General features: G+C 47.2%; 1 protein-coding gene across 2 annotated transcripts in view; it reads right to left on the bottom strand.

Moving 5' to 3' along the window:
• MPPED2 (metallophosphoesterase domain containing 2) overlaps positions 1 to 11,563 on the bottom strand; it is a 169,325-nt gene that overhangs the window by 111,507 nt on the left and 46,255 nt on the right. The window lies entirely within an intron of this gene.

The raw sequence follows: 11,563 nt of genomic DNA, 5'->3' as shown, positions 1-11,563 counted from the left end.
CACCCCTGTTCTCCTGGAGCCTGCTTCCATGCTCCATACACTCACTCACCCCTGTTCTCCTGGAGCCTGCTTCCATCCATCTACACACTCACTCACCCCTGTTCTCCTGGAGCCTGCCTCCATCCATCTACACACTCACTCACCCCTGTTCTCCTGGAGCCTGCTTCCATCCATCTACCCATTCACTCACCCCTGTTCTGGCAGAGCCTACTTCCATTCATGTATCCACTCGCTGGGTGTACATGTTTTGAGCAGTTCCTGTGCATCAGGCAATGTTGCAGGCAGAGGGGATACATGGTAAGCAGGACCAGTCCACACCCCCATGGAGCTTGCTTTCAGTAGACGGAACTGACAATAAATAAGAAGATACACAAGTAGGAAAAATAAGATCTCACCAAGGAGGCGGCGGTTAAGGAGAGACCAACAGACCAAGGAAACGGATAAGTACAAAGGTTCAAGGTGGGACAACCTTGGAGCAGAATGTTCTGTAGTCGGAGGAGAAGGAACAAGGGGGAAAACGGTAAGACGTGAGCCCAGAGAGCTAAGGACGGGAGTATGGTGGGGATGAAGCTGGACAGACAGGCTGGACCAGCTCATGAGGAGCCCTGAATGCCACAGCAGAGTATTCCATCAGTAAATGGTTCCTAAAAGGTATTGCACACAATCAGTCCAACAGGATGCTCCGTGGACACAGAGCCCTCGCCTCCTTCCTGCGTCTGTGAAAATGGCGACCGCGTGAGGCTGCCCTGACGGTGGCGAACATCGAGGAGTCAGTTCTCGTGAAGGGCCAGGCAGCAGGAAGTGACAGGCTCAGGAAGTGACAATTTTTACTAAAGGATTCCAGGAAAGGCAACAGCTGGCTGGGTGGTGGCAGTTTCTTTAGGTGCAACAGAGGCCTAAAGACAGCCTGGAAGTAAAACTGATGGCTCACAGTCATAGTCAGACAAGGAGGTTTAGGTGCTGGGGTTCAAGGTCATGTGGAGCAGAAGGGGAGCTCGGGAGAACGAGCAGTATGTGGGAGTGATATTAATTCAGCCTGAGGTACATTGGTTTTATCTACCATCTATGGCGAAATGCCTAGTCTACAGGTACTGGCAAGCACCCGGAGAGACAGAGATTAAGATAAAATCAGTACTCCATTCTACAAACAAAACCTCAAAGAATGAGAATAATCTCCCAGGTTTTGCTATGCAGAATTAGCACAGGGTGAGAAATGGCATCCCCCTCAGGGAGAAGATACAGCCCTCCCTCCCGGCCCCGCACTAGCAAATCTGTGCAAAATGGGCCCGACCTTCCAACTGTCTGAGCTCTAGTTGCCTAATTTATAAAACGGGGGAAATGACAGAGTTGTGCCCCACCTAACAACGTTCCAGTTAAAGATGTGCCACGTATATGACAGAGGTCCCATAAGATTAGTTCCATGTGGCCCAGGTGTGCACCGCGCTGTGCCTCGCAGGTTGTGGAAGTACACACAGTCTACGATGTTTGCACAATGACAAAACCCCCTAATGACCATCTTTCAGAACGTTTTCTGTCGTTAAGCGACGCGGGGCTGTACCGACACTCGGAGGCTGGATGCTAGACGCAGTGATATGCTCTCTCATTCCTTCTGCACTCCCAGTGTCCACCACAAAGCAGGACCTGGCCCTTAGAAGACACTGAGATCACGTGCAAATAATCTCATGCGGATGAAGTCCCTATGTGCTCTGGGATACAAAGATCCTGCTCCAGGATTTAGGATTATATAGTTTGGGAGCGACGATTTTTCCTCTTGGGCCAGATAGTTTGGAAGAGTTGGGAACTCTTCTGTTTCCAAAGAACTCCTTTATTATTTTATTTATCCACTTGTAATAGTGATACAATTTTCGTAGAATAAAATGCAAAAAGATCCACCCTTTTCAGGAAAGGGTTGGCCTGGCTTTTCCTGTCCAGCTGAAGTCCGGGGTCTTGCCCATGTCTATTTTGCCTCAGGAGATGGGGATATCCAGCAAACAAGAAGGCAAGAAGCTTTAGAATTGGAGGATGGAAGAGTGAAGACAATGTCCAGTGACTTTAGCTCCTGTCCTAGCTCTTGTGCTGGCTCACAATATGACCCCCGTCTGTCCTTCCACTTCCTGGACCTCCATCCATCCATCAGCAAGACAGGCATAATGCTGTCTGCCCACATCAACTTCCTGGACCATTATAAGCACTAATGATCTAATATCCGCAAAGGTACTGTGAGTCCTTTGGAGGAAAGATGTCCTATAAATTAGAGGCATTATAATTAATGTAATTTAAGAAAATGGCTGGCCATCACAAAGAGTATTAGGTTCAGAGGGATCACCAACGACCTAGTCACCATGTCCTCAGGTCACTAGCGATTCTTTCTAACAAAAGCCAATCTTACTTATTTGAGCATATTCAACTATTCTGTATTTGGGTTTTTTTTTTTTCCAAGTACTTAATTCTATATCAAAATTGAACTATACTTTAAAGTTAATTTTGCGCTCATTGGGAAAATGTATTTATATGTGAATTAGACTGTGAAATAATTCTCTTTAGGATAAAAGATTCTTCAGTGTAAAGAAGGACAAGCAGGGGCCGGCCCCATGGGGGAGTGGTTAAGTTCACGCGCTCCACTTCAGCAGCCCAGGGTTTCACTGATTCGGATCCCGGGAGCAGACATGGAACCGCTCATCAGACCATGCTGAGGTGGCGTCCGGCACAGCACAACCAGAGGCACTCACCGCTAAAATATATAGCTATAAACTGGGGGGCTCTGGGGAGAAGAAGAAGGAAAAGAAAGAAGACTGGTCACAGATGTTAGCTCAGGTGCCAATCTTTAAAGAAAAAAAAAAGGACAAGAAAATAATAAGCATGAGCCAAGTGTTCCTGGGATTAAGCAAATACTCGTCCTATACCATTACAGACAAGAGAAGATGTTTGTATCCACATGACAGAATATATAGGCAACTCATAGGCACTTTTTGAAATTCTAGGATCTCATACTAAGAAAAAAAACCCTAAGTAAATTGCTTGAAAGAGAAGCTATTAAATAAATTATAACTCTAGGATGGTAACTGGGAAAATCAAATTACGAACCCCAAACTGAAAAGTACAGCATGTCAGATACTGTTTTTGTGAGCAAGCTAAAGACAAAGACGGTCCTTTGATGTGATACCCTAGTAATAGGAACCAGAGCATCTAGGCTCGAAGGAACTCTGGCACAGTCCCTCTGGGAGTCACAGGAAAGCCCTCTCGTCTGCCCTTCTTAAAGGTTCCCACCTTGGCCCCTCTCTTAGATACGACTGCTAAGTGGTCGTAAAGTTAGGTCACCATGAGCATCCCCAGGAGGAGCCCCTGCTCATATCATTTCTGAAACTTTTCTCTGGGAACCACAGGGCACCCCACAGGAGAGTAGCTGCCACTATGTCACATCACTGTTTTTTATCCAAAATGGTACATCTCCACTTGCCCACTTCACAAACTCCAGTTCCTAATGATTTTGCACTGTTCCAAAAAATCAGAAGCCTTAACCCTGTAAGCCGTGCCTGGAAAGCAATCTGTGGGTGAGGGTTTAAAACAATAAACTGAAATCTGGCTAAAGCCTGGGGTGCCGAAGTTCGTACAGCAGCTAGTCAGCAAGGATGGTTTCCAGCAGGAGAGGCGGTGACACTGGAGGGGAGAGCGAGTGGGCCACACAAAAGATTGGGGACAGGGGGAGATGACAAGAGGCTGAAGAGGGGGACCTGAGGGGGTGGGCCGGCCCCCTCAGGTGTGTGCTTCGGAGGCTTATTATAATCCAAGGCGATGTCTAGGGCGTTGAGTCTGGGATGCCTGGAAAGGGGACAGCGCCAGGCGACTGACGGCAGGGCCATGGTGCTCACACTTCCCTCTGCTCCACAGGCAGAGTGGGCCATGGGCCCACTGTGGCACAAAAGACTGTAAGGCCACATTCCCTAAAGTTGTACCCTCCCAGGGAGTAAGAGAAACTCACTAAGGTAGGAAGGACGAGTCCTGGCCGCTGGGATAACGCAACAGCACCAGGGAGCACCGACTGCCCATCCACCACCTGTGCACACTGGGTACCAGATCTTATCTGGCCTCACAACAGTCTTTGTAGGTTACATGTGCTGAGCGTTAATAATTCTCCTTTTACAGCGGAATAAAGTACAGATCCCAGAATTAACAATGTTGAAACAAGGACCTAAACATAAAATCCAGTACTCATGCTCTTGACCTTATACAACACTGTTTATTCATGCGCATGCACAGGTGCATTTACGCACACACAACAGGATGCATGCCAGCTGCTAACAGTCATTATCTGTGAATTGTAGGATATACTGGTGATCTTAATTATTTTTTCTGTACCATTCTTTACATTTTTTCCACAAAGAGCATGTAAGCTTTCACAATTAGAAAAAGAGTTTCTAGTCGTTTTTAAGAAGTCCTTACAGGGCTTCTGAAGATTTTCTGCCACTGAGGACATTGAAAACTATGTAACACAAAGTCTCAAATATTACTGAGACTATTAGGGAGAAATTACAATCTTTATGGGGGAAATTTGACAATACATAATAAAACGTTTCTTTAAAAAGCAGATATCATTTGGAGCAACAATTCTACTTCTAGGAAGACACCCTGGGAACAGATCTAAAAATGTTTGCAAAGCGAGAGCAAGAGGGATGTTCATCACCCCAGCGCAGATAATAGTAAAAGCATGAAAACACCTTAGGTGTCCAGTAACAGAGGTCTGGGAGGTAAACCAGATGTACCTTACAGCAGAACACTGTGCTGACACAAGGTGCGGCGTGTCAGGTTCTTTAAAATTACAGAATAGGCACAGCTCTATTAATTTTTAAAAATTGGTATTAAAAATCCCTTAAGGGGTGAAGATCGCTATTGAGGATACTCAAAATAGAAGCGGAAAGGAGAAAAGTTTCCTAAATGCTATATATACACCAAACAGTAATTACTCTGGAAATAGGAATATAGAGGAATGTATATTTTCTACTTTGTCTATGTCAAACACTTGAATTTTTCTAATGTACGTGTACCTTATTTATATTGAAAATATTCTTTTCAGGGAAAAAGTGTTTTAGCCATATTTATTGATGTAGAAAGTTGTTCACAGTATACCGTTAAGTCAAAAGCAGACTATAAAATGGTCTTAAGATCTGAATTTTGGTAAAATGCGTGTGAGCGTACATACGCATCAACAAACGACACTCTATAAAGATTCACACTAAAAAGCTGACGGTGGTTACCTCTGGCCGTGGGTAGTTTTGTTTTCTTCTGTCACTTAGCTCTCCTTTCTAAGTTCTCAGGAATGAACATGCATTGCACCTATTATAAGAATAAAATAAACAGCTCAGGCTGTGAATGCTTTCCCTAAAGACCAGCTCCAAAACTTTGGGCCACTAGCAAGATCGATGGGAAGAACTTGGCCTCCTGATACGATGATTCTGAAAGGGGCAGAACGGATTTGCAGTGTACGACCTGGCGTGTTGTTACCGTCACACTCCGTTACAGCCACGCCTGACACGACGCTCCTCCACACAGGAAGAACTCTTTTCCCGAGATGTCCTTGGAAGCATTTTCATTCTTTCTTCTAGGCTTGGAGAAACTGAAGCTCAGGGCTATTCAACAACTGAGACCACAGAAAAGCCACAGTGAAAAGGGTGCTATGTTAAAAGGGACTTCGACTGACGGGATTGTTAGAAATAAACCCTCAGCTGAAAGATCAGGCACCCAAGATTTAATATGAATTATAATGTAGGAAACAAAACAACCACCACCACAATAAACTCCATTTAAGTTTTTTTGCACAGTGCACAGGAATTACAAACAAGAGCCAACTGGATACAACAAACACTGAGGAGAAAAGCAATGGAAGGAGGATAGGAGATTTTAGATACGGTCCTACATGATCTTAAAGTTGGGGCCAAAAGTGTAGCCAGAAAAAAGCCCCGTACCTCTGTATCCACGCACTCATTCACGATTTGACAGCGCACTGTGCACACTGACTCCGGCCAGGCCGGGCCACACTCAGGACCGGGTGCATGCAGGCGCCTGCGAGGTATACGTGCTGTCAGTGACAAGTGAACGATCACGCCACAACCAGCCTCTCTGACAGAGTCAGTCACGGAGGACGAGCGAGCTCTCCTGGACGAGGGGGCATTCCAAGAAGTGGGAGCAGGGTTTGCGAAGAAGAGAGGGCATGGGCATTTGGGGAGCGGGAAGAAATGTGCTGTGGAAAGAAGGTGGACGTGTGATCAAATGAGAGGGTTTCCTCCTGCTCGTCCGTGCAGCCCCCGTGCCCACATGCAGTATTCAAGAAGAATGCTTCGAGAAATATGCCAAGATGAGACAGCAGGATGACAAGGAGCGAACAGAACACACTACCAGGAGGCAGAGGTCACAAGAACACAGGGGTAAAGTGAGGGAGACCGCACCGGGCCCAGGGCCTGCCACGACATACCGCAGGCACATCAGTGGGGCCAGGAAGCACCCATGCTCAGAATTTACTAAAAAAGCAATAAAAATAATCACATTTTAACTGGCAAGTACTCTATAGTGGGTAAGTTTATTTTTAAGCCAAGTCTGATTGGGATGCATTTTCACCAAGATAAAAGCGAAAATATTGTCACCGTTCAGGTGTTAGGAACCCAACTCAGTTCCCCAACGCCCGTTCGATACATACTTGTAGCATACCGGAGCCAACAAATTAACAGGGCCATGGGATTTAACTACCACTCCAAAAAGTACTTCTTTAGGGAAGATTCTTCTGTGCCTCTTTCCCACAACCCTGCAGTCCCTGGCCATAAGAGGCCGTGGGTCTCTCTGGCCCCAGGCTGGTTCCTTTCAAGACCGTGGAGAGGTGAAAAAAACAAGAATTCCGGGAGCTCCCCCAGGGTGGCAGAGATGGAGATTTAAAGGTTCATTCCCCAACCCAAGGCAGACATTTCGGAGGAAAGGGGCCACTGAGGGCCCTAGCACAGCGGCTGGAATAGACTGGCTATTAGCAATTCAAGGGCTCTAGGTGGGAGAGACCTGCCTCCGGAAGACCAGACATTCAGCCTCCGTCAGCGGCTCTTCATTTCAAGGGTTGAACTGAGTGCAGAAACGCCCGCCTCACAGGGTAACTTACACGGCCCCTCGCAGCTTCTGGGACTGGCTCTGTTTTCAGCGTTCTTTGCGGATACGTCCTTTGGTAATTCATTGCCATTGGGGTGGCCCACACCAAATGGTAAGATGGCTTCCCCACCTCAGGACGCCCTCCCGTGGGCCAACTCACAGGTGGAGGCAGTGCCGCAAAACAGCTTTAGCACGAGGCGAACCACCCTCAGGCCTGAGCGCACGAACGAGTGTCGGCGTGTGTCAGGGACGCTGTTACTCAAAGAACCACTGTCTTACCTGGAATGTGGCCCCCGCCTGGCAGGGATCCCAGGCCCCAGACTGAAACTAGAGAAAGACAGGAGAACACACTTAGGAAGTGGAGTCTGATGGACCCAAGTTCAAATCCCGGGGTCACCTCCCAGTTGTGTGATCTTGGTGACTTATCATCACTGAGGCTCCATCTCCTCAGAAGCAAAAGAGAAGGTAGTACCTCCTTCACCAGGTACTGAGGACCGCAGGAAACGATCCAGGCAACGGGGGTGGGGAAGGGGTGCAATGTCTACACGCTACTACCCAAAGATGATACACGTCACTTCAACCCCCTCCCCATCCAAGGTCCAGCCCAACACGGCTGTCATCTGAGGAGCCCTGGGCAAGTCATTCAGTCTCCCCAGGCTTAGTTTCCCCTTCTATCAAGGCAGGAGGTGGCACTCCACTGCCCCTTGGAGCCCCATTCTGTCAGCCAGTATAACTGCTAAGGGGCGGCTTGCCTTCAGCCTCACTCTCACACCTGCTCCCTCTCACGCGCTGTCTCCCTTTAAACTCACAGCGCAGCCCCTCCCCGTTCTCCCTGTTGGATTCTGAGATGCTGGCTCATCCTCTCCTCCACTATTTGTGGAAAGCAGCCTACATGCCAGGGCTGTGTTAACAAGGGTACAAGCTTTATCACGGAGTAATCCTCACAACCACTGTGGGGGCTTTATTATTATCACGCCCGTTTTACAAATGAGGAAATCAAGGCTCAGGTTAAGCAACTCAGCAAAGATAGGAAACTGAAGCTGCCCTTCCAGCTGCTGGCAATCATTACAGGCTGCACCACCAGGCCAGGCTCTGACTGTGTCTAGTTGGAGCTCTCTCTTCTTACGACCTGGGGCTGTGCTGCCTCATCTCATAAATGACTTTGCATTAATAACTTGATGTGTCACACCTGCCAGAGGGCACATGCACGCATTAACCAGAACCCATCACCTCTGAACCAACAGGCAACTCACGGTGGGATTTGCAGGCCCTGCAGCTGGTGGGTGAGGGTGAGATTGAGGACGGGCAGGGCTTACACATCTCTTTCAAATAACAGCACGTGGTCAAACAGCTACTCAACCTCCACAGGAAGCTGCCAGAAGCCGCTGCATTTGAGTTCAGGCCTAAAACCTGCGTGCTTCCCAGCTGCCATCAGCCCACTCAGAACACCACAGAACGGTTAGGACAAGGGCTCACACTGTGGGCAGGACAGCCCAGGTGAACCAGTCCAGTGAGCTCGGGTGGATTACTCAGGACAGCCCAGGTTAACTAGTCCAGTGAACCCGGGTGGATTACTTAAGACAACCCAGGTACTAGTTCAGTGAACCCAGGTGGACTACTTAAGACAAGCCAGGTTTATTAGTCCAGTGAATTCAGGTGGACTTCTTGGCCTCTTTGAGCTTCTCCTCTGCTAAATGACCTTGGGTAAGTTAACCCAACCAGCTTCAGGTCCCTCACCTGGCAAAGGGGATAACACAAGCACCCTCAGAGGGCCGGCACAGGGCTGGGAGTGCCTGGCGTGTAGCAGAAACAGATGAGCCCACTGGGAGGGCAGAGGAGCTTGGGGGATGGTCAGGTGATTTCCCATCATCAGCACAGCCTGGACCAGAGGAGAAAGATGGAACTGAAGCAGAGGTTCACCAGAATCGAAGGGCCTGCCAACCCGTGGGGACCCATGCCAGTGAGAGCTGGACACCCTATTATGGAAAAACCCTAGACTGATCTGACCCCAGACTCCACTCTGCCCGGCCAGCTGGCAGCTGCTGCTGGAAGCACCTCTGTCAGGTGAGAGGCCTGGACTGTGTCACGGGGTCCAGTGTGGCCACCCACCTGTCACCCTCAGGGTGCCAGGAGGTTGCCGGGGTAACGGAGCTATTCTGGGCACTCCTGAGGGATCCTGACTCCTCTTGTCCACGTCCCGCAGGCTCCCTTCAGCCTCTCATTCTGCATGCCTGCTGAGACCTCGTCCTCCTGCCTCACGAGAGCAGGGGGAAATGGGAAGAGAAATGGGAACTGACCGTGCAACTGGACCCGAGCATTTTATTTCCTTATCATTTATTTCCTTAGTTACGGCACATTTCCATTCATGGAGGCCCTTCCCTTATAAAGGCTCTCAGTGTTTACTTCCAATCCGCTAAATAATTCCTCTGACCTCTTCTTGTCTTTACCCTTTAAATATCTGTTGATGGTTCATTCACCACATTCCCCATTCAGTTATTAATGGCCCACAAAAACATACTAGCAGTAATCATTTACTGATTAATCTCACAACAGCCCAGAAAGGCAGGTAGGATTAATCCTTGGTTCTGCAGAGGGAAGCCAAGGGGAAAAGAGAGGTTAACTCAGCCGGCCAAGGTCAGTGGCTAAACAAGATTACAACCAGGACCCATCCTGGCTTGTGTCTGTGTAAACGCCTGCCACAGGGTTATTCCCTTTCCTTGCAAATCAAGATTGTCAGCGCAGCTGGAGGACTTCTGTGTAGAGATTCAGCCATCACAGAACAGTTTCAAACTGTCAAAATTCAACCCAAAATAATTTGGCCTGCTAATAGTTCATAAAGAAAAGCTGCTAAAATGAAGAGATAATAGTACTTGAAGGTAAATTTACAGACGCCAAAGAGAAATGAAAAGATCTGGATTACAGACCCGGCTCTACCACAAGGAGACTCTGAGAAAGGCACTTAGTGTCTCTGCTTCTCTGAGTCATCTGTAAAAATGAGATGACGCTAAACAAGATTTCAGAAATTTAAGACATCTTGCTGTTTGAAATGAGATACTGAATACCTTCTAAAACAGCCCCAATACAAAGCTGCAGGGTCCAGCGCTGCAAAATCAGCATACGCACGTGCCGTCCCGGCCACACGGCCACGGTCCCCTCGGAAAGCGAGATGCCAACGCCCAGCAAGAACCATAAAGCTTTCCATCTCCTTTGACTCAGCACTTTAACTCACAGTATTTTACCCTAAGAAACAAGTCAACGGAAGCAAAAAGACATATACAAAGGAAAACGCACATTTCAGGGCTAACGATCAGAGGAAAAACTGTTATCCATTTAAACGTTCATTTTTAGAAGGATGTCTCATTAAATACAAGCATAGAACAGTATGAATGTCATGTTGTTATTAAAAAGGATAAATATGAAAATTAGGCAAAATCATTTAAAATCTTACCAACGCTATTAAACAAAAATAGCCAAAAGTAAAAGAGCAGATACGGACTCTGACGTCAACTATGTAAAATAGATGGGCAAGGTCACAGGAAAACACAAAACCGTTATGCTATTAGTTAGGCTTATTGTTTATTTTTTATATATATTTTAACTGTTTTCAGTGAATACTGTTTTTCCATTAACACATACATCTTATCATCTAATCAATTATGTAAAAATTTCTCAACTTGGTTTGATGCAACTCAATTTTAGTTTGCTGGAAAATGAATTTTAAAGTTTCTGCCTAAACCTGAGAATTTTTGTTGGCTGACATACTATTCATGACATTCCTCTTCCGGAGTGATCTCTGCTCTTCACTATGCAATTCTTCAGTGTCTAGAGACTCTGAAATCTCGGAACCTTGCACTTCTTTCCCTCACCTACGAGGACTCTTAAAGATCTGTCACCTCGTCTAGTTAGGAATAACCCCATCATTGCCTTGTCATGCTAATATCTGGCAACTGCCTGACCCAGGAGCCAACATTTTTCCCATAACTGGACCTGTGTGTCCATCTACAGTGACCATAAAGCTGTCACTACCCTTTTCTCAGTATGGAGGGTGGTTTCATATTCCAAGTTCTGGGGGCTTCACAGCACGACATCTTATCTTTCCAGAGGCCTTAGGCCCCCCCACCCCAGGTTCACTGAGGAAAGCGGCTCCCGCAGCATCGTGCTGGGCCATCCCTTCACACAAGGACTCTTACGTCCTCCTTCATTTCTTAGAAATGTTCTCTTACTGGTAGGTCATTTGTACATTTTGCTCATAATATCTGGGAAAGACTGCAGAGCCAATGAATTAAAAATATGATTCTAGGTCTCATGTGTGCCAATGAATGCCCTCATTAAAGCAGAATGAGTGAGATGAGACCGGTTTCAAAGCTTTCCATCCCTTTGCCCCAGAGCCGCCGAGGCCAGGCACTAAAAGGATGCACAGTAAAATTAAATATCTAAAAAT

The sequence above is a fragment of the Equus quagga genome, chromosome 14 (genome assembly GCF_021613505.1).
Source record: "Equus quagga isolate Etosha38 chromosome 14, UCLA_HA_Equagga_1.0, whole genome shotgun sequence".
Classification (NCBI taxonomy): Eukaryota; Metazoa; Chordata; class Mammalia; order Perissodactyla; family Equidae; genus Equus; species Equus quagga.
This window is presented reverse-complemented; position numbering and strand designations above follow the sequence as displayed.